Here is a 27,640-nt window from a genome sequence, read left to right as displayed (position 1 = left end):
CGTGCTGACGAAGCTCTTCCCCGACACTCTACTGGATCGTGAGTTCATGGGACGTCACCGAGCCGAACGTGTGCAGATCGCGGAGTGTCATACCTTCGGTGCTAGGATCGGTCGATCGTGAAGACGTAGGACTACATCAACCGCGTTGTCATAACGCTTCCGCTTACGGTCTACGAGGGTACGTAGACAACACTCTCCCCTCTCGTTGCTATGCATCACCATGATCTTGCGTGTGCATAGGAAATTTTTTGAAATTACTGCGTTCCCCAACAGCCAGTTCCTGTTTTTCCCTGTTTTTGAGTTTCACAGAAAAGGAATACCAAACGGAGTCCAAACGGAATAAAACCTTCGCGATGATTTTTCTTGGACCAGAAGCAAACCAGGAGACTTGGAGATGAAGTTGGAGGAGCCACGAGGCGGCCACAAGGACGGAGGGTGCGCCCAGGGGGGTAGGGCGCGCCCCCACCCTTGTGGGCCCCTCGTGCACCTCCTGACCTAATTCTTTCACCTATATATACCTATATACCCATATATCCCCAAACCACCAGAGGCGTCCACGAAAACACTTTTCCACCACCGCAACCTTCTATACCCGTGAGATCCCATCTAGTGACCTTTTCCGGCACCCTGCCGGAGGGGGATTCTATCATGGAGTGCTTCTACATCAACACCATTGCCCTTCTGATGAAGCGTCAGTAGTTTACAACAGACCTACGGGTCCATAGATAGTAGCTAGATGGCTTCTTCTCTCTCTTTGATTCTCAATACCATGTTCTCCTCGATGTTCTTGGAGATCTACTCGATGTAATACTTTTTTGTGGTGTGTTTGCCGACATCCGATGAATTGTGGATTTATGATCAGCTTATCTATGAATATTATTTGAATCTTCTCTGAATTCTTATATGCATGATTTGATATCTTTGTAATTCTCTTCGAACTATCGGTTTGGTTTGGCCAACTAGATTGGTTTTTCTTGCAATGGGAGAAGTGCTTAGCTTTGGGTTCAATCTTGTGGTGTCCTTTATCGCGTTGGGTGCAAGTTGTTTGATTGTTTGTGCATGTATTCGGTGATTTGTGCGTTGTCTCCTATTGGATTGATACCTTGGTTCTCAAACTAAGGGAAATACTTATCACTACTTTGTTGCATCACCCTTTCCTCTTCAAGGGAAAAACCAACGCAAGTTCAAGAAGTAGCAGCAAGGCACGTATTGTATTATTGCCATCGAGGATAAAAGGATGGGGTTTACATCATATTGCTTGAGTTTATTTCTCTACATCATGTCATCTTACTTAATGCTTTACTCTGTTCTTCATGAACTTAATACTCTAGATGCAGGCAGGAGTTGGTCGATGTGTGGAGTAATAGTAGTAGATGCAGGCAGGAGTCGGTCTACTTGACACGGACGTGATGCCTATATTTCATAATCATTGCCTTGGATATCATCATAACTTTGCGCTTTTCTATCAGTTGCTCGACAGTAATTTGTTCACCCACCGTATTATTTGCTATCTTGAGAGGAGCCAATAGTGAAACCTATGGCCCCCGGGTCTATTTTCCATCATATTAGTTTCCAATCTACTATTTTGCAATCTTTTATTTTCAGATCTATAAACCAAAAAACCCACAAATATTTACTTTATCTTTTGTTTAGTTTCATCTATCTCTATCAGATCTCACTTTTGCAAGTGACCGTGAAGGGATTGACAACCCCTTTATCGCGTTGGGTGCAAGTTGTTTGATTGTTTGTGCAGGTATTGGTGATTTGTGCGTTATCTCCTACTGGATTGATACCTTGGTTCTCTAACTGAGGGAAATACTTATCTCTACTTTGCTGCATCACCCTTTCCTCTTCAAGGGAAAAACCAACGCAAGCTCAAGAAGTAGCAAACTTGCAACAACAAACTAGAGAACGTCTAACTTGTTTTTGCAGGGAATGTTGGGGTGTGATTTGGTCAAGACATGATGTGATAAACGTTATTGTATGAGATAATCATGTTTTGTAAGTTATCGGCAACCGGCAGGAGCCTTATGGTTGTCTCTTTATTGTATGAAATGCAAATGCCATGTAATTGCTTTACTTTATCACTATGCGTTAGTGATAGTTGTAGAAGAAATAGTTGGCGAGACGACCACGAGGCAACGATGGAGATCAAGGTGTCGAGCCGGTGACGAGGCTTTGGAGATGGAGATCAAACGCACGAGATGATGATGACCATATCATGTCACATATTTTGATTGCATGTGATGTTTATCTTCTATGCATCTTATTTTTCTTAGAATGATGGTAGCATTATAAGATGATCCCTTCACTTAATTTCAAGATAAAAGTGTTCTCCCTGAGTATGCACCGTTGCTACAGTTTGTCGTTTCGAGACACCACATGATGATCAGGTGTGATAGACTCTACGTTCACATACAACGGGTGTAAGATAGTTTTACACATGCAGAATACTTGGGTTAAACTTGATGAGCCTAGCATGTACAGACATGGTCTCGGAACACTGGAGACCGAAAGGTCGAACATGAGTCATATAGTAGATATGATCAACATAGAGATGTTCACCATTAATGACTACCCCATCTCACGTGATGATCGGACATGGGTTAGTTGATTTGGATCATGTATCACTTAGACAACTTGAGGGATGTTGACTTAAGTGGGAGTTCATTAGTAATTTGATTAATTGAACTTAATTTATCATGAACTTGGTCCTGATAGTATTTGCATATCTATGTTGTAGACCAATGGCCCGTGCTACCGTTCCCTGGATTTTAATGCGTTCCTAGAGAAATCTTAAGTTGAAAGATGATGGTAGCAACTACACGGACTGGGTCCATAACTTGAGGATTATCCTCATTGTTGCATGGGTCCATAACTTGAGGATTATCCTCATTGTTGCATAGAAGAATTATGTCCTTGATGCACCGCTAAGTGACAAGCCCCCTCCCGCTAATCTAGACGCTGTGAACGTCTGGCAAACGCGGTCTGATGACTACTCTACAGTTCAGTGTGCCATGCTTTACGGCTTAGAACCGGGACTTAAAGACGTTTTGAACATCATGGAGCATATGAGATGTTCCAAGAGTTGAAGTTAATATTTCAAGCAAATGCCTGGGTTAAGAGATATGAAGTCTCCAACAAGTTCTATAGCTGCAAGATGGAGGAGAACAGTTCTGTCAGTGAACACATACTCAAAATGTCTGGGTATTATAATCACTTGACTCAGCTGGGAGTTGATCTTCTGGTTGATTATGTCATTGAAAGAGTTCTTCAATCACTGCCACCAAGCTACAAAGGCTTCGTGATGAACTATAATATGCAAGGGATGAACAAAACAATTCCCGAGCTCTTCGCAATGCTTAAGGCCACGAAGGTAGAAATCAAGAATCAACATCAAGTGTTGATGGTTAACAAGACCACCAGTTTCAAGAAAAATGGAAAGGGAAAGAAAGGGAACTTCAAGAAGAATGGCAAGCAAGTTGCCACTCTCGGGAAGAAGCCCAAAGCTGGACCCAAGCCTGAAACTGAGTGCTTCTACTACAAAGTAAACGGTCACTGGAAGCGGAACTGCCCTAAATACTTGGCGGATAAGAAGGATGGCAAAGTGAACAAAGGTATATTAGATATACATGTTATCGATGTGTACCTTACTAATGGTTGTAGTAGCACCTGGGTGTTTGATACTGGTTCGGTTGCTTGTACTTATAACTCAAAACAGGAGCTACGGAATAAACGAAGATTGGCTAAGGACGAGGTGACGATGCGCGTCGGAAATGGTTCCAAGGTCGATGTGATCGCCGTCAGCACGCTACCTCTACATCTACCTTCGGGATTAGTTTTAGACCTGAATAATTGTTAGTTGGTGCCAGCGTTGAGCACGAACATTATCCGGATATTGTTTAGTGCGAGACGGTTATTCATTTAAATCAGAGAATAATGGTTGTTCTATTTATATGAGTATTATCTTTTATGGTCATGCACCCTTGAAGAGTGATTTATTCTTGTTGAATCTCCATTGTAGTGATACACATATTCATAATATTGATGCCAAAAGATGCAAAGGTGATAATGATAGCGCAAGATATTTGTGGCACTGCCGTTTAGGTCATATTGGTGTAAAACGCATGAAGAAACTCCATACAGGTGGACTTTTGGAATCACTTGCAAACCATGCCTCATGGGCAAGATGACTAAAACTCCGTTCTCCAGAACAATGGAGTGAGCTAATGACTTATTGGAAATAATACATACCAATGTATGCGGTCCGATGAGTGTTGAGGCACGCGGCGGGTATCATAATTTTCTGACCTTCACAAATGATTTGAGTAGATATGGGTATATCTACTTAATGAAACACAAGTCTGAAACATTTGAAAAGTTCAAAGAATTTCAGAGTGAAGTTGAGAATCATCATAACAAGAAAATAAAGTTCTTACAATCTGATCGCAGAGGCGAATATTTGAGTTACGAGTTTGGCCTTCATTTAAAACAATGTGGAATAGTTTCACAACTCACGCCACCTGGAACACCACAGCGTAATGGTGTGTCCGAACGTCGTAACCATACTTTATTGGATATGGTGCATTCTATGATGTCTCTTACCGATTTACCACTATCGTTTTGGGGTTATGTATTAGAGACAGCTGCATTCATGTTAAATAGGGCACCATCTAAATCTGTTGAGACAACGCCGTATGAACTATGGTTTGGCAAGAAACCTAAGTTGTCATTTATTAAAGTTTGGGGTTGCGACACTTATGTCAAAAGGCTTCAGCCTGATAAGCTCGAACCCAAATCGGAGAAGTGCATCTTCATAGGATACCCCAAGGAAACAATTGGGTACACCTTCTACCACAAATCCGAAGGCAAGATCTTTGTTGCCAAGAATGTAACTTTTCTAGAGAAGGAGTTTCTCTCAAAAGAAGTGAGTGGGAGGAAAGTAGAACTTGATGAGGTAATCGTACCTTCTCTCGAATTGGAAAGTATCACATCAGAGAAATCTGTTCCCGTGAATCTTACACCAACTAGAGAGGAAGCAAATGATAATGATCATAAAACTTCAGAGCAAGTTGCTACTAAACCTCATAGGTCAACTAGAGCACGATCCGCACCAGAGTGGTACGGTCATCCTATCCTGGAAGTCATGTTATTAGACCAAGGAGAACCTACGAACTATGAAGAAGCTATGATGAGCCCAAATTCCGACAGATGGCTTGAGGCCATTAAATCTGAGATAGGATCCATGTATGAGAACAAATTGTGGACTTTGGTGGACTTGGCTGATGATCGGCAAGCCATAGAGAATAAATGGATCTTCAATAAGAAGGCTGACGTTGATGGTAATGTTACTGTCTACAAAGCTCGACTTGTCGCAAAAGGTTTTCGACAAGTTCAAGGGGTTGACTACGATGAGACTTTCTCACCCGTGGCGATGCTTAAGTCCGTCCGAATCATGTTAGTGATTATGAAATTTGGCAAATGGACGTCAAAACTGCATTCCTTAATGGATTTCTTAAAGAAGAGTTGTATATGATGCAACCATAATGTTTTGTCGATCCTAAAGGTGCTAACATAGTGTGCAAGCTCCAGTGGTCCATCTATGGACTGGTGCAAGTATCTCGGAGTTGGAATATACGCTTTGATGAGGTGATCAAAGCATATGGTTTTATAGAGACTTTCGGTGAAGCCTGTATTTACAAGAAAGTGAGTGGGACCTCTATAGCATTTCTAATATTATATGCAGATGACATATTGTTGATTGGAAATGATATATAATTTCTGGATAGCATAAAAGGATACTTGAATAAGAGTTTTTAATGAAAGACCTCGGTGAAGCTGCTTATATATTGGGCATCAAGATCTACAGAGATAGATCGAGACACTTAATAGGACTTTCGCAAAGCACATACCTTGACAAAGTTTTGAAGAAGTTTAAAATGGATCAGTCAAAGAAAGGGTTCTTGCCTGTGTTACAAGGTGTGAAGTTGAGTCAGACTCAAAGCCTGACCACTGTAGAAGATAGAGAGAAAATGAAAGTTATTTCCTATGCCTCAGCCATAGGTTCTATCATGTATGATATGCTGTGTACCAGACCTGATGTGTGCCTTGCCATAAGTCTGGCAGGGAGGTAACAAAGTAATCCAGGAGTGGATTACTGGACAGCGGTCAAGAACATCCTGAAGTACCTAAAAAGGACCAAGGATTTGTTTCTCATTTATGGAGGTGACAAAGAGCTCGTCGTAAATGGTTACGTTGATGCTAGCTTTGACACTGATCCGGATGACTCTTAAGTCACAAACCAGATACGTATTTATATTGAATGGTGGAGCTATCAGTTGGTGCAGTTCCAAGCAGAGCGTCGTGGCAGGATCTACGTGTGAAGCGGAGTACATAGCTGCTTTAGAAGCACCAAATGAAGTAGTCTGGATGAAGGAGTTCATATCCGATCTGCGTGTAATACCTAGTGCATTAGATCCAATGAAAATCTTTTGTGACAACACTGGAGCAATTGCCTTGGCGAAGGAATAATCCAGGTTTAACAAGAGAACCAAACACATCAAGAGACACTTCAACTCCATTCGTGAACAAGTCAAGGATGGAGACATAGAAATTTGCAAGATACATACGGATCTGAATGTGGCAGACCCGTTGACTAAGCCTCTTCCGCGAGCAAAACATGATCAGCACAAAGACTCCATGGGTGTTAGATTCATTACAATGTAATCTAGATTATTGACTCTAGTGCAAGTGGGAGACTGAAGGAAATATGCCCTAGAGGCAATAATAAAGTTGTTATTTTATATTTCCTTATTCATGATAAAGGTTTATTATTCATGCTAGAATTGTATTGATCGAAAACCTTAATACATGTGTGAATACATAAACAAACACCATGTCCCTAGTGAGCCTCTACTAGACTAGCTCGTTGATCAAAGATGGTTAAGGTTTCCTAACCATTGGCATGAGTTGTCATTTGATAACGGGATCACATCATTAGGAGAATGATGTGATGGACAAGACCCATCCATTAGCTTAGCATAATGATCATTCAGTTTTATTGCTATTGCTTTCTTCATGTCAAATACATATTCCTTCGACTGTGAGATTATGCAACTCCCGGATACCGAAGGAATGCCTTGTGTGCTATCAAACGTCACAATGTAACTGGGTGATTATAAATATGCTCTACAGGTATCTCCGAAGGTGTTTGTTAAGTTGGCATAGATCAAGATTAGTATTTGTCACTCCGAGTATCGGGGAGGTATCTCTTGGCCCTCTCGATAATACACATCATAAGCTTGCAAGAAAACGACTAAGGAGTTAGTCACGAGGTGATGTATTACGGAACGAGTAAAGAGACTTGCTGGTAACAAGATTGAACTAGGTTTGAAGATACCGACGATCGAATCTCGGGCAAAGTAACATACCAATGGACAAAGGGAATTATGTATGTTGTCATAACGGTTCGACCGATAAAGATCTTCGTAGAATATGTAGGAGCCAATATGGTAATCCATGTTCCTCTATTGGTTATTGACCGGAGAGGTGTCTCGGTCATGTCTACATAGTTCTCGAACTCGTAGGGTCCGCACGCTTAACGTTCGATGACGATATAGTATTATATGAGTTATGTGATTTGGTGACCGAATGTTGTTCAGAGTCCCGGATAAGATCACGGACATGACGAGGAGTCTCAAAATGGTCGAGAGGTAAAGATTGATATATAGGACGACGGTATTCGGACACCGGAAGTGTTTCGGGGGGTACCGGATACTTATCTGGTCACCGGAAGGGGTTCCGGGCACCCCCGACAAAAGATATGGGCCTTATGGGCCAAGAGGGGAAATGCACCAGCCACAAGGGCTGGTGCGCTCCCCATATGGGCTGACCTAAGGAAAAGAAGGAAAGGGGAGAAGGGAAAGGAAAGTGTGAATTAGGATTCCCACTTCCTTCCCTCTCCCCCTCTTTCCTTCCCCCTCGGTTATACATGGCAGGGGGTGCGGCTTGGGAGGGACTCCAAGTAGGATTCCTCCTACTTGGGCGCCTCCTATGGCTGCTCCTCCCTCCCTCCCACCTATATATATGTGGGAGGGGGGCACCTAGCACACCCCAGACAATTGCCTAGCCGTGTGCAGCGCCCCCCTCCACCGTTTACACCCCCGGTCATATTTTCGTAGTACTTAGGCGAAGCCCTGCGGAGATCACTTCACCATCACCGTCACCATGCCGTCGTGCTGAAGGAACTCATCTACTACCTCGACATCTTGCTGGATCAAGAAGGCGAGGGACGTCGTCAAGCTGAACGTGTGCAGAACGCGGAGGTGCCGTGTGTTTGGTACTTGATCGGTTGAAGCGTGAAGAATTTCGACTACATCAACCGCGTTGTGAAACGCTTCCACTTACGAGCTACGAGGGTATGTAGACACACTCTCCCTCTCGTTGCTATGCATCTCCATGGGTAGATCATTGCGTGTGCGTAGAATTTTTTTGTTTTCCATGCATGCAACGATTCCCAACAAGAAGCTTGCAAGCAAAGTGACTATGGAGTTGGTTACGAGATGATGTATTACGGAACAAGTAAAGAGACTTGCCGGTAACGAGATTGAACTAGGTATGGAGATACCGATGATCGAATCTCGGGCAAGTAATATACCGACAGACAAAGGGAACTACGTATGTTATCATAAAGGTTCGACTGATAAAGATCTTCGTAGAATATGTAGGAACCAATATGGGCATCTAGGTCCCGCTATTGGTTATTGACCGGAGAAGCGTCTCGGTCATGTCTACATCATTCTCGAACTCGTAGGGTCCGCACTCTTAATGTTCATTGACGATATAGTATTATATGAGTTATGTATGTTGGTGACCGAATGTTGTTCGGAGTCCCGGATGAGATCACGGACATGACGAGGAGCTCCGGAATGGTCCAGAAGTAAAGACTGATATAAGGGGTAATAGTGTTTGCTCTCCGGAAGGGTTCCAGAATTCACCGAAAGGGGTTTCGTATGTTTCCCAAAATGTTCTGGTGCGAGAACACTTTATTTGGGCGAAGGGGTAAAGCCCACGGGGCTTTGGGAAGGTGCAAAAGGAAGTTTTGCAGAGGTCAAGGGCCAGACGCCAGGGACCCTAGCGTCTGGTCCTAGAGTCCGAGAAGGACTCTTGCCTTGTGTGCTAAACCGACTTTGAGGAGGCTCTTTCTCCAAGAAACGACCCCACGGCTCAACATATAAATAGAGGGGCAGGGCTAGGACCCGGAACACATCAAGATTAACCAAGCCGTGTGCCGGCAACCCCGCCCCCTCTAGTTTATCCTCTATCATAGTTTACACTGTGCTTGGCGAAGCCCTGGGGAGATTTTTCTTCACCACCATCGTCACCACGCCGTTGTGTTGCCGGAACTCATCTATTATTTCGTCTCTCTTACTGGATCGAGAAGGTGAGGACGTCATCGAGCTGAACGTGTGTTGAACGCGAAGGTGTCGTACGTTCGGTACTTGATCGGGACGGATCGTGAAGGTGTACGACTACATCAACTGCGTTGATAAACGCTTCCGCTTAGCGGTCTACAAGGGTATGTAGATGCTCTCCCCCTCTCGTAGCTATACATCTCCATGGATAGATCTTGCGTGTGCGTAGAATTTTTTTGCTTTTCCATGCAACGTTCCCCAACAGTGGCATCATGAGCTAGGTCTATGCGTAGATGATATGCACGTGTGGGCGGTGATGTTCATATTGCTTACCACCAACGTCTTATTTTGATTCGGCGGTATTGTGGGATGAAGCAGACCGGACTAACCTTACATGTCCACGTACATCAGACCGGTTCCACCGACTGACATGCAACTTGTTTTGCATAAAGGTGGGTGGCGGGTGTCTGTTTCTCCTACTTTAGTTGAATTGAATTTGACTACGGCCGATCCTTTGCAAAAGGTTAAAACAGCAAACTTGATAATCACCGTTGTGGTTTTGCGTAGGTAAGAACAGTTCTTGCTAGTTGCCCGTAGCAGCCACGTAAAACTTGTAACAACAAAGTAGATGACGTCTAACTTGTTTTTGTAGGGCATGTTGTGATGTGATATGGTCAAGATATGATGTGATATATGTTGATGTATGATATGCTCATGTTCTGTAATAAGTCCACGACTTGCATGTCGATGAGTATGACAACCGGCAGGAGCCTCAGGGTTGTCTTTAATTATTGTATGACCTGCGTGTCAATCACTTAAGCGCCATGTAATTGCTTTACTTTATCGCTATGCGTTAGCAATAGTTGTAGAAGCAATAGTTGGCGAGATGACCCCGGCGCTACGATGCAGATCAAGGTGTCGTGCCGGTGACGATGGAGATCATGCCGATGCTTTGGAGATGGAGATCAAAAGCACAAGATGATGATGGCCATATCATGTCAGATATTTTTGATTGCATGTGATGTTTATCCTTTATGCATCTTATTTTGCTTAGAACAACGGTAGCATATAAGATGATCCCTTCACTTAATTTCAAGATAAAAAAGTGTTCTCCCTGAGTATGCACCGTTGCCAAAGTTCGTCGTTTCGAAGCACCTCGTGATGATCGGGTGTGGTAGACTCTACGTTCACATACAACGGGTGTAAGCCAGATTTTACACATGCATAATACTTGGGTTTAACTTGACGAGCCTAGCATGTACAGACATGACCTCGGAACATTGGAGACCGAAAGGTCGAATGTGAGGCATATAGTAGATATGATCAACATAGAGATGTTCACCATTGAAGACTACCCCATCTCACGTGATGATCGGACATGGATTAGTTGATTTGGATCATGTATCACTTAGACAACTTGAGGGATGTTGATTTAAGTGGGAGTTCATTAGTAATTTGATTATTTGAACTAAAATTTATCATGAACTTAGTGTTAATAGTTTTTGCATATCTATGTTGTAGATCAATGGCTCGTGCTACTGTTAACTTGAATTTTAATGCGTTCCTAGAGAAAGCTAAGTTGAAAGATGATGGTAGAAATTACACGGACTAGGTCTGTAACTTGAGGTTTATCCTCATTGCTGCATAGAAGAATTATGTCCTTGATGCATCGTTAGGTGACAGACCTGCTGCAGGAGCTGCTGCAGATGTTATGAACGTCTGGCAGGCTCGATCTGATGACTACTCAATAGTTCAGTGTGCCATGCTTTACGTCCTGGAACCGGGACTTCAAAGACATTTTGAAGGCCATGAAGCATATGAGATGTTCCAAGCACTGAAGTTGATATTTCAAGCAAATGCCCGGGTCGGGAGATATGAAGTCTCCAACAAGTTCTATAGCTGTAAGGTGGAGGAGAACAGTTCTGCCGGTGAACACATACTCAAAATGTCTGGGTATCATAACCACTTGACTCAGCTGGGAATTGATCTTCCAGTTGAGAGTGTTATTGATAGAGTTCTTCTGTCACTGCCACCAAGCTACAAAGGCTTTGTGATGAACTATAATATGCAAGGGATGACAAAAATGATTCCCGAGCTCTTCGCGATGCTGAAATCGGCGGAGGTAGAAGTCAAGAAGGAGCATCAAGTGTTGATGGTTAACAAGAACACTAGTTTCAAGAAAAGGGCAAGGGAAAGAAAGGGAACTTCAAGAAGAACGGCAATCAAGTTGCCGCTCCAGTGAAGAAGCCCAAAGCTGGACCCAAGCCTGAAACTGATTGCTTCTACTGCAAAGTAAATGGTCACTGGAAGCGGAACTGCCCTAAATACTTGGCGGATAAGAAGGATGGCAAACTGAACAAAGGTATATTGTATACATGTTATCGATGTGTACCTTACTAATGGTCGTAGTAGCACCTGGGTATTTCATACTGGTTCGGTTGCTTGTACTTATAACTCGAAATAGGAGCTACGGAATAAACGAAGATTGGCTAAGGACGAGGTGACGATGCGCGTCGGAAATGGTTTCAAGGTCGATGTGATCGCCGTCGGCATGCTACCTCTACATCTACCTTCGGGGTTAGTTTTATACCTCAATAATTGTTATTTGGTGCTAGCTTTGAGCACGGACATTATATCTAGATCTTGTTTAATGCGAGACGGTTATTCATTTAAATCAGAGAATAATGGTTGTTCTATTTATATGAGTAATATCTTTTATGGTCATGCACCTTTGTTGAATGGTCTATTCTTGTTGAATCTCGATCGTAGTGATACACATATTCATAATTTTGATGCCAAAAGATGCAAAGTTGATAATGATAGTGCAACATACTTGTGGCACTGCCGTTTAGGTCATATTGGTGTAAAGCGCATGAAGAAACTCCATACGGATGGACTTTTGGAATCACTTGATTATGAATCATTTGATACTTGCGAACCATGCCTCATGGGTAACATAACTAAAACACCGCTCTCCGGAGCAATGGAGCGGGCTAATGACTTATTGGAAATAATACATACTGATGTATGCGGTCCAATGAGTGTTGAGGCACGCGGTGGGTATCGTTATTTTCTAACCTTCACAGATGATTTGAGTAGGTATGGGTATATCTAGTTAATGAAACACAAGTCTGAAACATTTGAAAAAGTTCAAAGAATTTCAGAGTGAAGTGGAGAATCACCGTAATAAGAAAATAAAGTTTCTATGATCTGATTGCAGAGGCGAATATTTGAGTTACGAGTTTGGCCTTCATTTAAGACAATGTGGAATTGTTTCACAACTCACGCCACCTGGAACACCACAGCGTAATGGTGTGTCCGAACGTCATAACCGTACTTTATTAGATATGGTGTGTTTTATGATGTCTCTTACCGATTTGCCTTTATCGTTTTTGGGTTATGCATTAGAGACAGCCGCATTCACGTTAAATAGGGCACCATCTAAATCTGTTGAGACGACACCGTATGAACTATGGTTTGGCAAGTAACCAAAGTTATCGTTTCTTAATGTTTGGGGATGCGACGCTTATGTCAAAAGGCTACAGCCTAATAAGCTCGAACCCAAATCAAAGAAGTGCGTCTTCATAGGATACCCTAAAGAAACTATTGGGTATACCTTCTACCACAGATCCGAAGGCAAGATCTTTGTTGCTAAGAATGGGTCTTTCTAGAGAAGGAGTTTCTCTCGAAAGAAGTGAGTGGGAGGAAAGTAGAACTTGATGAGGTATTTGTACCTTCTAATTGGAAAGCAGGACATCACAGAAAACCGTTCCCCCGATGTCTACACCAACCAGAGAGGAAGCAAATGATAATGATCATGAAACTTCAGATCAAGTTACTACTGAATTTCGTAGGTCGACCAGAACACGTTCCGCACCAGATGGTACGGTAATCCTGTCCTGGAAGTCATGTTATTAGACAACGGCGAACCTACGAACTATGAAGAAGCTATAATGAGCCCAGATTCTGACAAATGTCTTGAGGCCATGAAATCTGAGATAGGATCCATGTATGAGAACAAAGTATGGACTTTGGTGGACTTGCCCGATGATCGGCAAGCAATTGAGAATAAATGGATCTTCAAGAAGAAGACGGACGCTGATGGTGATATCACTGTCTACAAAGATTGACTTGTCACAAAAGGTTTTCGACAAGTTCAAGGGGTTGACTACGATGAGATTTTCTCACCCGTAGAGATGCTCAAGTCTGTCCGAATCATGTTAGCAATTGTTGCATTTTATGATTATGAAATCTGGCAAATGGACGTTAAAACTGCATTCCTTAACGGGTTTCTTAAAGAAGAGTTGTATATGATGCAACCAGAAGATTTTGTTGATCCTAAAGGTGCTAACATAGTATGCAAGCTCCAGCGATCCATTTATGGACTGGTGCAAACATCTCGGAGTTGGAATATACGCTTTGATGATGTGACTAAAGCATATGGTTTTATACAGATTTACGGAGAAGCCTGTATTTATAAGAAAGTTAGTGGGAGCTCTATAGCATTTCTAGTTTTACATGTGGATGACATATTACTGATTGGGAATGATATAGAATTTCTGGATAGCATAAAAGGATACTTGAATAAGATTTTTTCAATGAAAGACCTCGATGAAGCTACTTATATATTGGGCATCAAGATCAATAGGGATAGATCAAGATGCTTAATAGGACTTTCACAAAGCACATACCTTGACAAAGTTCTAAAGAAGTTCAAAATGGACCAGTCAAAGAAAGGGTTCTTGCATTTGTTGCAAGGTGTGAAATTGAGTCAGACTCAAAGTCTAACCACGGCAGAAGATAGAGAGAAAATGAAAATCATTCCCTATGCCTCAGCCATAGGTTCTATTATGTATGCCATGTTGTATACCAGACCTGATGTGTGCCTTGCCATAAGTTTGGCAGGGAGGTAGCAAAGTAATCCATGAGTGGATCACTGGACAGCTATCAAGGATATCCTGAAGTACCTGAAAAGGACCAAGGATATGTTTCTCGTTTATGGAGGTGACGAAGAGCTCGTCGTAAAGGGTTACGTCGATGCTAGCTTCGACATAGATCCGGATGACTCTAAGTCACAAACCTGATACGTATTTATATTGAATGGTGGAGCTGTCAGTTGGTGCAGTTCCAAGCAGAGCGTCCTGGCGGGATCTATGTGTGAAGCGGAGTACATAGCTGCTTTAGAAGCGGTGCATGAAGGAGTTTTGATGAAGGAGTTCATATCCGATCTGGGTGTAATACCCAGTGCATCGGGTCCAATGACAATCTTTTGTGACAACACTGGAGCAATTGCCTTAGTGAAGAAATCCAGGTTTCACAAGAGAACCAAACACATCAAGAGACGCTTCATCTCCATTCGTGAAAAGGTCAAGGATGGAGACAAAGAAATTTGCAAAATACATATGGATTTGAATGTGGCAGGCCCGTTAACTAAACCTCCTCTGCGGGGAAAACATGACCAGCACCAAGACTCCATGGGTGGTAGATTCATTACTATGTAATCTAGATTATTGACTCGAGTGCAAGTGGGAGACTGTTGCAAATATGCGCTAGAGGCAATAATAAAGTGGTTATTATTATATTTCCTTATTCATGATAAAGGTTTATTATTCATGCTAGATATGTATTGACTGGAAACTTAAATACATGTGTTAATACATAAACAAATACCATGTCCTAGCGAGCCTCTACTAGACTAGCTCGTTGATCAAAAAATGGTTAAGGTTTCCTAACCATAGACATGTGTTGTCACTTGATAAGGGGATGACATCATTAGGAGAATGGTGTGATGGACAAGACCCATGCGTTAGCTTAGCATATGCTCATTCAGTTTATTGCTACTGCTTTCTTAATTTCAAATACATATTCCTTCGACCATGTGTGCTATCAAACGTCACAAGTAACTGGTTGATCTTAAAGATGCTCTACAGGTATCTCCGAAGGTGTCCGTTGAGTTGGCATGGATTGAGATTAGGATTTGTCACTCCGCGTGAGGGAGAGTTATCTCTGGGCCCTCTCGATAATACAACAACACAAGAAGCTTGCAAGCAAAGGGACTAAGGAGTTAGTTACGAGATGATGTATTACGGAACAAGTAAAGAGACTTGCCGGTAATGAGATTGAACTAGGTATGGAGATACCGACGATCGAATCTCGGGCAAGTAACATACCGACAGACAAAGGGAACTGCGTATGCTGTCATAAAGGTTCGACCGATAAAGATCTTCGTAGAATATGTAGGAACCAATATGGCATCCAGGTCCCGCTATTGGTTATTGACCGGAGAAGCATCTCGGTCATGTCTACATCATTCTCGAACCTGTAGGGTCCGCACGCTTAATGTTCGTTGCCGATATAGTATTATATGAGTTATGTATGTTGGTGACCGAATGTTGTTCGGAGTCCCAGATGAGATCACGGACATGACGAGGAGCTTCGGAATGGTCCGGAACTAAAGATTGATATATGGGATAATAGTGTTTGGTCTCCGGAAGGGGTTTTAGATGTTTCCCGAAAGGTTCTAGCGCGAGAACACTTTATTTGGGACAAAGGGTAAAGCATACGGGGCTTTAGGAAGGTGCAAAAGGAAGTTTTGTGGAGGCCAGGGGCCAGATGCCAGGAACCCTAGCGTCTGGGGCCAGACGCCGAGGACCCTGGCGTCTGGTCCTTGAGTCTGAGAAGGACTCTTGCCTTGCGGGCTAAACCAACTTTGAGGAGGCTCTTTCTCCAAGAAACGACCCCACGGCTCAACATATAAATAGAGGGGCAGGGCTAGCACCCGGAACACATCAAGATTCACCAAGCCGTGTGACGGCAACCCCGCCCCCTCTAGTTTATCCTCCGTCATAGTTTTCGTTGTGCTTGGTGAAGCCCTGCGGAGATTGTTCTTCACCACCACCATCACCACGACGTCGTGCTGCCGAAACTCATCTACTACTTCGCCTCTCTTGCTGGATCGAGAAGGCGAGGACGTCATCAGCTGAAGGTGTGCTGAACGCGGAGGTGTCGTACGTTCGGTACTTGATCGGGACGGGTCGTGAAGGTGCTCTCCCCCTCTCGTAGCTATACATCTCCATGGATAGATCTTGCATGTGCGTATAATTTTTTTGTTTGTCCATGCAACGTTCCCCAACATTATCATATATTGGATCAGAGTTATGGGGCCTCTAAGATGTATAATTATTATTTTTCATCTACATTTTCTATCGGAGATGTTCTAAGTAATAGCAACAACGGCTGATTCATTTTTATTTTGAAATTTTTCGACATTCTTGGGGAAAATGTAAACATTTTTTTAATCAAATAATGTTTGAAAATGAGACCTCTTTAAAAAAATTGAACAAAAACTTTAAAACACGTACATTTATTGAAAATGTGAACTAAAATTGAAAAACGTTAAATTTTGTAATGTACGGTGTTTCTTTTAAATATACATTGGAGCTTTTTTAACTATTTTAAATACATACTGAACATTTTTATGATATATTCTAAACAAAATTTAAATACACATTGAACATTTTGTGATATATGTTGAACATTTTTCATAGCACATCGAACATTTATAGAAAAATGTTGATCATCAGAAGAAGAATTAGGCCAAAATTTAGGATACATTCTGAGAAAAAAATGAAACTTCCATTGAATAGAAGCAAATGAAACGTGTTCATAAAAATTCTCGTAGAATCGAGAATGAAGTTTTGATTCCGTACATGCCAGATCATGATTTAGTAACTGTATGCAATCTCCGAAAAGTCCCAATTATTTCGATTTTTGAAATGGGATATTTACGAAATTCCCATGAACACGACCAAATCTTATTCCATGCTATTCTTGTAAGATTCTTCTTTCTTGTCTTAAGGATGCCCTCCATTTTATTGATATAAAGTGAACATTTCCTTAAATATACAATGAACACTTATAGTATGTATAAACAAGCAATGAACATTTTGTAATACAGGCGAAGAAAAAAATAAAAATATAAAAAGAAAAACAAAAAGAAAAGAATAGAAAAGAAATAGAAACAGAAACAGAAAAAACAGGAAAATAGAAGAAGAAGCTGAGCGACCGTGGGCCGGCCAAACTTGGGCCTCGGGAGCCGAGCTTCAGTGAAGCCTCATCGTTTTGACGCCTACAGGTTATAGGATCTGCCCTGTTTTAGTGACTTCTGTTACAGTGTTTTATTTTTATTCTTTTAGGATAGTATTTTTTTTCTTACAGTGCATTTGTCAAACCTCTACATGTTGGGCCCAGCCCATTTATTTACATTCCCTCTTTCGCGACAGAAATTTGCTTCACTCCCGCAACGGAGATCTCGTGTCCGTTACTGGGTGCTACTGACTGATTGCACCGCGAAAAAAATTAAAGACAACTGCAGCCGCGTGTGCTTAGATCGTTGAATTATTTCGAAATATTTTGGAGAACGTCATAAAAAAATGTGAAACAAATTTGAAAGTTCACTGATTAAAAAAAAATGACGAACATGCATGAAAAGTTCGTGTAATAAAACAGTGCACTAATTTCAAAACAATTCGTGTATACTCTTAAAGTTTCACGAATTGTAAAAAAAGTTAATGAACTTAAAGTTTCACGAATTGTAAAAAAGTTAATTCGTGTATAATTAAAGTTCATGAATTTGTGAAAAAGATCACGAATTTGGAACAAGTTCAAGACTTAGAAAGTTCGTAATGCGAAAAAAATCACAAAAAAGAAAAAAGGTTCACGAATTTGAACAGTAAAGTTCACAAAATAATTTTTTAAAAAGTTGTAATTTGAAAAGGTACAAAAATTGAAAAAAAGTCAAGAATTTGAGAAAAATATGACGAATTCAGTAAATAAAAAATCCAGAAAAAGTGAAAAATGTTTGGAAATTTGAGAAATTATAAAAGGGAAAAGAAAATTTTGAAAATAATTAAAATTAAAAAGGGAAAGGAAAATAAAAAGCAAACGAACAATGAAACAAATTGAGAAACCGGTGGGAAAATGGATCGACCCAGTCAGCTACCAGTTTGGAACTGGAAGGGGGTGTGCACCGCTCTGTTAAAATGTATTTAAGTATCGCATCACGTGGCACATAGGATTCTGCCACGCAATGCACCGTAGCTCATGAACGGGCCAGCCCATGTAATGTGGCCGCTGAGTCTTTTTTCTGAATTGTTCCCAGCCGATTTTGTGAAGCTTCTAGAAGCTGCCAGACAATTTCAAAAGTTTTTACAAGCCGCCGACCTTTTTTTGGTCTACTATCCCTTTTTTCGTTTTTTATTTTTTGTTACGCAACATTTTGAAAATGTGTGATTTTTTTCAAATTTATGAAGTTTGTTCAAATCCATGAACTTTTTCATATACATGATTTCTTTGAATGCGTTAAATTTTTTTACGAACTCTAAAAAAATATGTGAATCTTTTTTTGAACTCATGAACTTTTTGTGGTTCATGATTTTTGTTTTCAAATCCCATAAACTTTTGCAGATCCGCAAAAAAATTCTGAATACCCTAAAATAATCAAATGTAAGAATACATCTAAAATCCATGATTTTTTTCCAACTGTACGAACATTTTGATCAAATCTGTGTTTTTTCCAAGTCGTGAGCTTTTTCTCAAAATCGAATAACTGTTTTCAAATTTGCATTTTTTCAAAATCCGTGTTTGATGCCACAAGAAAAACAAAAGATTTGTAAAAAGTGGTTGAAGTGAATGTTAGATTTCCCATAAAATGTAGTACAAAAGATTTAACAGAAAAATCCTATGAAATCCAATTCTATGAATAGGACAAACGTAGGGAAATACCTAAGAATTTTAATCCCGAAATTCTATAGAACTCCTTTTGAATCAAAGTAGCCCTAAGTTGGCACGGAGGTGGCGCGTCATGGCCTCGGTGCGATGAAGTTAGCCCACAGTGCTGAGCACGCCTTGCGACGTCAGGTTATTAGCGAGTCTCACTGGCAACGAAGCTGAGCAACAAATGTCACGATTGATCATTTTGGTGTCGTGTACAGGCGGTCGATAGCGAGGGACGGAGATGGTAGGCTTAGAATTGTATCCCCCCCCCCCCCCCCGTCGTCTCTATGGCGATGCGGGCGGGACCCCAAAAAGCACTGCCGACCGTCCTCTCTTTCTCCACATCCCTTTCATCGTCGTCGTCGGGCTAAGCCCGAGGCGGACGGTGACGGTGGGGTTCCAGTCCCTTCCTCGCGGTGTAAGCATCCGGTGGGGCAGGCTCGGCCCCTTTGCTACGTTGCGTGGCGGCCGACAACGTCGTCGACGGTTCTTCTCCAGCGGCAGGTCAAGGCGGGGTGGCAGCCCCCTTCTCCTTCCCGTGCGGGCTCTCTGGGTGGGGGCTCGGCTCGGAGATCGCGGCTCTCCAGATTGCCGATGCTGGCCAAATCGGGTTCGTGCGCGTTCGTTGGACGACTGGCTTGGCGGGGGCGGTGTTCTCCGACGAGGGTGCTGCGCGGAGCCCTGTGGCGATGATGTGCGGCGGCTCCGTGGCAGTGCGGCAGGGCGGGCGCCAGATCTGGCCGGTTGATTAGTTTTGGCTCGCCTTTGCAGACGGTGGGGTTGGAGGTGGCTCGGCATGGTTGGTGTGCTTGCTGCGCTGGGGGTGTGCGGGCCAATGGCGGCGCCTACGTGGGGTTGGTGGTCGCGCTGCTCAGGGCGAAGGCCTGGCCGGTGACGTCCGGCAGCGGCGGCGCCCGTGGGGGTCGCTATACTTCTTGGAGGCGTTGTCTGGGAGTTGAACGCTTCCTCAACTCCTGGGCAAGATCTTCAGGCAAAAGTCTAGATCCGTTGGATCGAGCGGCTGCGTCGTCTCCATCGTCGCGATCCCTCTTTGGGGCGTCGTCTTGAAGATCATGGTCCAATTGGTGCTGCTTGTAGGCCGGATGTGCACGGCGTCGTGAGCGGTCGGCAGGTGTCCGATCAACGGTGTGGGAGGTTGGCGTTGCGAATTGTGTGGCGGCGATGATGATGGCAAGATGTGCAGGGTTCGTGGCATGCCTTCATCGTCAACAGTCGGCTGGTTCATGAACGTGAAGTCGGAGCTGCGGTGTTGCGGGGCTACGTGGCGACAACGATGCCAGGCGATTGGCAGTCCGGACTCTGTTGGTGCCAGGCGTGCTCCTTTTCTCCTGTGAGGCCACCAAAGTCAGACTTGTCTGGTCCTTTTCGTCGCCGACCGATTGTTTGGCTTTGGCCGACAGGGTTCCGTGCTTCGCTCGTTCGGAGGGTCTTGAAGGGTCGTCGGCGTCGAAGTCGGAGTCGCTTGCTTAAGGAGAGGTGATGACGATGACATTGTGGGCAATCTCGACGGTGTCTTTTCCTCGGCGGTGTGTTTTGGTCCTGTGGGTGCCATGTCGGTCGAAGTGCCCTCTTTTGTGGGTATGTTGTAATAGTTTTCGCTCGGTTTTCCGCTAATTAATCGGGCAACTCTATTATTCTTTTTTCAAAAATCAAGATTCTCGGGGGCCAAGTTTAAAAAAAAAAGAGGCGGAGATGGTCGATCAGATGAAGACTCACCGGGGAAGCTGTCTTCAGATGGAGGCATGTGCCATGCAGCATCCGCGAGAAGTACATTAAAAAAAATCCGCTAATCTTTAGATGACATTGTGGGCAATCTCGACGGTGTCTTTTCGTCGGCGGTGTGTTTGGGTCCTGTGGGTGCCATGTCGGTCGAAGTGCCCTCTTTTGTGGGTGTACGAGTCGGAAAAAACACCGTTGCCGGGGATGGAACCCGGGTCACGCGCGTGACAAGCAGGAATACTTACCACTATACTACAACTTCGTTGCTTGATTTAATTTTCCCGCTTATATAACGTCTTAATTCCTCCCATCTATCTTGACGCGCCAGCACGATATCTGGTCGCACACAGTCGGGAGCACATCGATATCGATCTGCAACGCCTCATGTAACGTGTGCCCCTCAAGCATCACCGATTTGTATGTACATGTTTGGTGCTGATTGCGGTCAAATCAAGTGGGAACGACTACAATAGAATGAGAGCGTGAGATGAAAAAATAGAAAAACCGAATCTGTACCACTGGATGGAAGATCGATGTCCCAGATTCAGGTGGAGCGATCTGGGTACACAACTTGCAAAAAGCTCCCTCGCTGAAGGTTAATTTCTTCCCGATGTCCTCGTTCAAACCCAATCCCGTACGTACGTAGTCGCAGCGACCTAAAATTCCCCTCCACAACGGCGGCGCCGGCGCCGGCGCCGGGCCGGATCCCTCAAGCAAGCTGGGCGAGTACGCACACCGGAGGTGATGTTCCATCTCTCCGATGGCTCGTGCCCGCCGTGCCTCCGAATCGCCGATGGTCCAGTTTGAAGCCAACCAGATCGGAGCTCCTGGAGTGCTAAGATCCGCGCCGCAGTGTGTTCGTCACGGCCTCCCATCTCAGGCTCCGGCAGCGACTGGTTCGTCACCGCCTCTACAGCATCAGCTCGCGTCCTCCTCGACCTCGTCGGCTGCAAATCGTTGGTGAGCTCCTCGGCTCCTTCCGGACCAGCCCCTGTGACGTGGTGCGAACCTACAAGGTGTTACCATGGTGGTTAACTTTTCTGGTAAATACTCCACAAGTTAATACTCCCATCTCAATTTTTCTGGTGGTTAATCATTCACCTGCAATGGAGTAGATGTTAACTTGTAGTATTAGCTAGTACATTTGTGCTCCATCTCAATTTTATTAGCTAGTAGATGTATGATGCATTTAGTTTTATTTTCTTGTACTTGTTCATGTCAAATCTGCTCGTGCATGAATGATGCACTTTTGCAACTTCGATTTGATGATGTATTGCTACTGTTCTTGGTGGTTTGGCAGTCTAATTTGGACATTATGTTTAACTGTTAAGTACTCTGGAGAACCAAGTTAGTAGGTTAAGGACGGGTAGATAATCCTCAATTTGAAATTTAGAACGTTGGACTGAAAATAATAATATCTACGGTTGTTCCATTTATCGTCACAATACACATTCATTCAGTGAAAAGTTGATGGACAGTGAGCTCTTTTTATAATTGTGAAGATTATACAATTACCAATTCCTATAACAAATGTATTGTATTATAATTTACCAGTTCTAGACACACCCTTCTGAGTTCTGACCGTTAGTTCGAGATATGGATGGAGCCATTAGGAAACCCAATTCATGAGCATACATTATATAATATATATGTGTGCATTGGTGAAAAGAAGAGAAAAAACAAATTAGCCAATGTAACATATGGGCAAGTAGAATCTAATCACAATAGTAAGGGACAGAAAGTTGTACAACCTGAAATACCTGTCTGAGTGGCACATATAGTAAGCCTAGATTTCTTTTTCTTCTCCTTATTCTACTGTATGCGGATGTCAATGGGTACAGTACATCCATAGTACTACTAGTGCTACTGTAATATATATAAGGTGGGTAGGAATAAGAATAGAATGCCAAAGAATATGATATGGTTTTTACTTATTTTTACATTCGACAGGCTATCTGAAAATGCCAAGGTTTATAAAGGATGGATTTCTAATAGGATTCTGCTTTCGCATGTGAGCTCAAGTTTATATGTAAAAAATAATTGTAATGCTAATTCTGCCGGTTGTTCGAATCTCACTATATGAATAAAATTCACTGGTGTCCTTTTCCTGTACAGGATAAATCATATTTATATAGTTTGTTACATTATTGGTAAGTTAGGATGAGCCACAAAGTAGTTGGCTTGTCTGCCAGTTCTAGCATAAAAAACATACTTTAGGTATGTGCAGCACACAGGTTTAAGCATGAATGTATGACGCATACATGGACTTTTGCTAACTGGATCGTGTTTGTTAGTTTGATTTCTCCCAGGACAAGAAGCTCGAGCAAGAAGAACTACGGCTGGAGGCAACTGTTGTGTACCATCAACATAGAAACGTTGATGCAGTTTTTAGTCGCAATGTTTGTTGAGTGATGATTATTAGTCCTTTGGACTAAGCATTGCCTGCGATGTACAGTACCCTAATGCAATTTTTGCTAACAATGCTTGTTGATCCTGTCATGTTATTTATTACTTGATATGCACTCCCTCCGTTCTTAAATATAATTAAGCCCTTTTAGAGATTCCAATATGAACTACATATTGGAGCAAAATGAGTGAATCTACACTCTAAAAATGTGTATATACATCCATATGCAGTCCGTATTGAAATCTCTACAAAAGGCTAAATTTTGAAATGGAGGGAGTATATCTTCTTGTGTTGTGCCTGGGATGCTCCAGTTTGACATGTACTGAACAATTGTTCCGGGGATAGTCCAGCTTGACATGTACTCAAGTACTTCCTCCGTTCCTAAATATTTGTCTTTCTAGAGATTTCAATAAGTGACAACATACGGAGCAAAATGAGCGAATCTACACTCTAAAATATGTCTATATACATCCGTATATGGTAGTCCTTTAAAATCTCTAAGAAGACAAATATTTAGGAACGGAGGAAGTATTTGTGCTTGGAATGGTCCATTTTGACATGTACACAGTTCGCTTGTGCCTGAGATGGTTCTACTTACACGTACTCACTCATTAGCGCCTGTGATGGTCCAGCTAGCCATGTAGTTCAAGAGGCCAAGAGGGTGTCTTGATTGTTTTTTCATGTACTTACTAGCAAGATGCCCGTGCATTGCACAGAACATCAAGATGCATTTTTTTACAAAACACTTGTTGTGATTGACCCATGCAGGAGTAATCTCATGTGTAAAAACTAATGATATTTCGAGAATTTTATGGGAAAAATGGTATCTCGAGAATATCATCGAGAAAATGATATCTCGAGAAAGATGAGAAATAAGGTGAGGAGGAGTGGGGCGTGATGGTGACCGGTGGTTGGACTGGGCGGAGGCATGGGGATGGACAGCACCGGCAGCGGCCACCATGCCATATTGTTCCAGAGACTTCCTTTTTTATTTGCTCAACAATGAAGTTGTGGGAGATAAGGATGAACGAGGCAAGGCCTTATCTATAAATTTGGAGAGAGGTGTAGGTTTTTTTGTAAAATTGTCATAGTTTGCTTTCTATCCGTCAGATATAGATCGGACGGTCTATATTACAAGATGGTAGGCACACCATCATCACCAACTCGATTTTTTATAAGAGTAGAGAAATATCTTTGACATATGTTTACATACTCTTGATTGACCATCTTGTTCAGTTTCCTGCATAATTAATTGATATGGTAGAACTCAGTATTGTACTTAATACACATGCAATACATATGTGCAAAAGGAGGGAGCAGGAATGAAGGTGTGAAGATATTACAGTCTCATAACAGAACGTTTGGACATGAAAAAGTGAAGGTAGTTATTGCAAAAGTCTATTTGATCTAACTACTAGCAGGGGGGTTTTCATAAAATGCACATTAAGTGGCCTAGGATCCCTCCACTAGAATCTGTGCCATCCACACTAGAGCTGACGGCCCAGATCTGTTTTTCTATTTTTGCATCACAAGGTGTTCTTCTATTGTAGTCACTCCCAAATCAAGTAACAGTCATTGGTCCACCATGTGATGATCTTTGCACCCCTGCACAGCTACATGCATTGTGCTGCCTGCCTGCCCGCCCATCTACAAAACCTGGAACTCCGGGTACGACTTTTGTCCTATCATTTTGAACACATATTTCATCCCTGTCTACAGCTGGTTTAAACAGTAGCCAACATCATAACACCTTGAAACCGGTACTAATCAAAAGCCTGCCCTGATTTGCGCTGCAGAATACAGTTTTTTTCCTATCAAAAAGCTCGCGCCCCGCTCCGTTCTATTAAAATAAAGCGCACGGTTCAATCGTTTTAGACCAGCTTGAACAACTAATAAGATCAATTTTCTTCTTTGGAGTGGATGCAGAACGAATCTTGAGAATTCCATTGCCAGGACAGCTACCGCAGGACTTTGTGGCGTGGCATGCTACAAAATGCTACAGTTTCACCGTGAGGCCTGCATACTACATAGAATGGGAGCACCAGTTCGGAGCTAGGCCGAGGAAAAATCCGAGTGAAACGTCAAGTGAGAATCCAGTTTGGGATATACTATGAAAGCTGCACATTCCGAGTAAGGTCAAAAAATTTGTATGGCGAGCTCTACACGGCATAATTCCAGGAGTGGGAATTCTGAGGAATAGACAATTCAAGGTCTCGCCTGCATGTCCTATTTGCCACCAGGGGCAGAAGACATTCGACATCTAGCCTTTACATGTGAGCGTGCAAAGCAAGTTTGGAAATCCTTGGGATTAAATGACATAATATCGAGGGCTCTTAACACTGACCGTTCGGGTTCAGTGGCGCTGGAGGAACTTTTGAGATACCCAGTGAAGAAATCACCTGTTCTCGGTCAGTTGGGGCTGCAGGAAACAATTGCGGTGGCGGCCTGGTATATCTGGTGGGAGCGTCGTGAGGTAGTTAAAGGAGAAAGAATTAAATCGGTACCAAGTACAACTTTTGCCACTCAGGCGATCTCTTTGAATCATGCTATCCGAGCGCCAAAACATACTGCTACTAAGCGTTGGCAGAGACCAGCATCAGGTACATATAAACTTAACACAGATGCGTCTTTTTTCGAGGATGGCAGTGCTGCGGCAGCGGCGATTCTTCGTAATTCTAGGGGAGAAGCTGTGGCCGGGATTTCAAAACTGATCGACAACAAAATTAGTCCGCAAGCGGCGAAGCAATTTCACCGAGGAGTGGAGTAAAACCGGTGGACATATTTTTTGAGGAACCGGCAGAAGGACTGCCTTAATATATTAAGGATAAAATAAAACACACAAATGTTGCAGTTACATTACACAAATTGGGGTTAGGGAGACCCACAGCAAGGAGTACAAGAATCAGTCAGGCTCAGGTTCAGGTTCGTTTTCTACATCAGAGAGCCAGCTAGCCGAGACCGAAGGAAGTGAAAGGTCTTACTTGATGAGATAGAGGATAGCAGCTTCTTGGAGCGTATGATGCTCGAACACACGTCTATTCCATTCCTTCCAGATATTCCAAGGCGTATAAATGGCCACTTTCTTGGTCCTTCGTCCCAGGCACGAGGTCATGTCATCCCACCATTGTTCGATAGAAACCGCAGTCTGAGCGTTCGTTGCAAGAATAGGCAATGCCCAGGTTGTTCCCTACCATGGTCCAGACGCTCCTGGCAAAAGGGCAGGCTAGGATGAGCTGAGTGGGCATCTCATCAGCATAGTCACAAAGGCAGCATACATCATTGTGAGGAATTCCTCGGATGTCAAGGTTGTTGGCGGTAAGGATCGGGCCCCGCGGCCATAGCCACATGCAGAACTTGCACTTGGCTTCCACCTTCGCAGTCCACAGCTTATCAAACCGAATTGGGCAGAAAGATCCAAGGAATTGGCACTGATATGCAGACGATGCAGAGTATGACTTGGAGCAGTTCCATACCCATGAGATGGAGTCAGCAGCGAGAGGGTCAAGGGTTACCTGCTGAAGTTGGTTCCATAGGACAGCAAACTGGCAAAGCTGCAAGATGTCAGAGATCCGGTGCAGGCCGAACATCCACTTGTTATTAGAGACAACATCATGGACAGAGATATTCTTGCGGGAGCAGAGTCTGAAGATATCTGGAGCAAGGAGCCATGGCACATGTCCGTCGAGCCATTTGTCATTCCAAAAATTGGCAGTCAGTCCATTCCCGATGGCCACCGCAGTGGAGGAAAAGAATAAGGCAAGGTCATCCTTATCGCAAGGGATCTCAGTGCCGGCCCAGGGGCGATCTGTGTCAGTCCAGTCTAGCCATTTCCACCGGAGGTGAAGTGCTCTGCTGAAACATTGGAGATCGAGCACCCCTAGCCCCCCAGCCGATTGGGGCGACAACCAGTGCTCCAGTTCATGAGAGCCATGCCCTTATCAGCATCAGGCTTGGAGCGCCACAAAAAGTTCCTCCGAAGCTTATCCATCTGTTTGAGAGCCCACCCGTCAAGCTTGAACACAGAAAGAAGGTGAACTGCAATGGCAGAGAGCACATAGTTAATAAGCTTAAGGCGTGCATCCCCGTAGAGCAACTTGCCTCTCCAAATCTGTAATCTGGAAGCCATTTTGTCAATGGTTGGTTGAATGTCAGCTCTTGTTATCTTGTTGTGATGGAGAGGTAGCCTAGGTATTTGCACGGGAACTACTCGAGAGGCACCAGAAACTGCTACAACAAGGAAGCCAGATCGATATCCTCACAGGCAATGGGGAGCAATGCACTTTTTTGCATATTGGCCTTTAGCCCA

At 43.2% G+C, this 27,640-nt stretch overlaps 1 long non-coding RNA gene across 2 annotated transcripts; it reads left to right on the top strand.

The window, feature by feature from the left end:
- Positions 1 to 21,397: 21,397 nt before the first annotated feature.
- On the top strand, positions 21,398 to 23,421 carry LOC109751133 (uncharacterized). 2 transcript variants are annotated; one of them, XR_002230041.3, is made up of 2 exons: positions 21,398 to 21,970; positions 23,222 to 23,421. It is a non-coding gene; the product is annotated as an uncharacterized lncRNA (long non-coding RNA). The 2 variants fall into 2 exon arrangements; XR_012184712.1 differs by having other exon boundaries at positions 22,878 to 23,421.
- The last annotated feature ends 4,219 nt before the right edge of the window (positions 23,422 to 27,640 follow it).

Source organism: Aegilops tauschii, chromosome 5, assembly GCF_002575655.3.
Source record: "Aegilops tauschii subsp. strangulata cultivar AL8/78 chromosome 5, Aet v6.0, whole genome shotgun sequence".
In the NCBI taxonomy this organism is placed as follows: domain Eukaryota; kingdom Viridiplantae; phylum Streptophyta; class Magnoliopsida; order Poales; family Poaceae; genus Aegilops; species Aegilops tauschii.
Note: the sequence above shows the minus strand (reverse complement) of the source record. Positions and strands in the feature narration are given on the sequence as shown.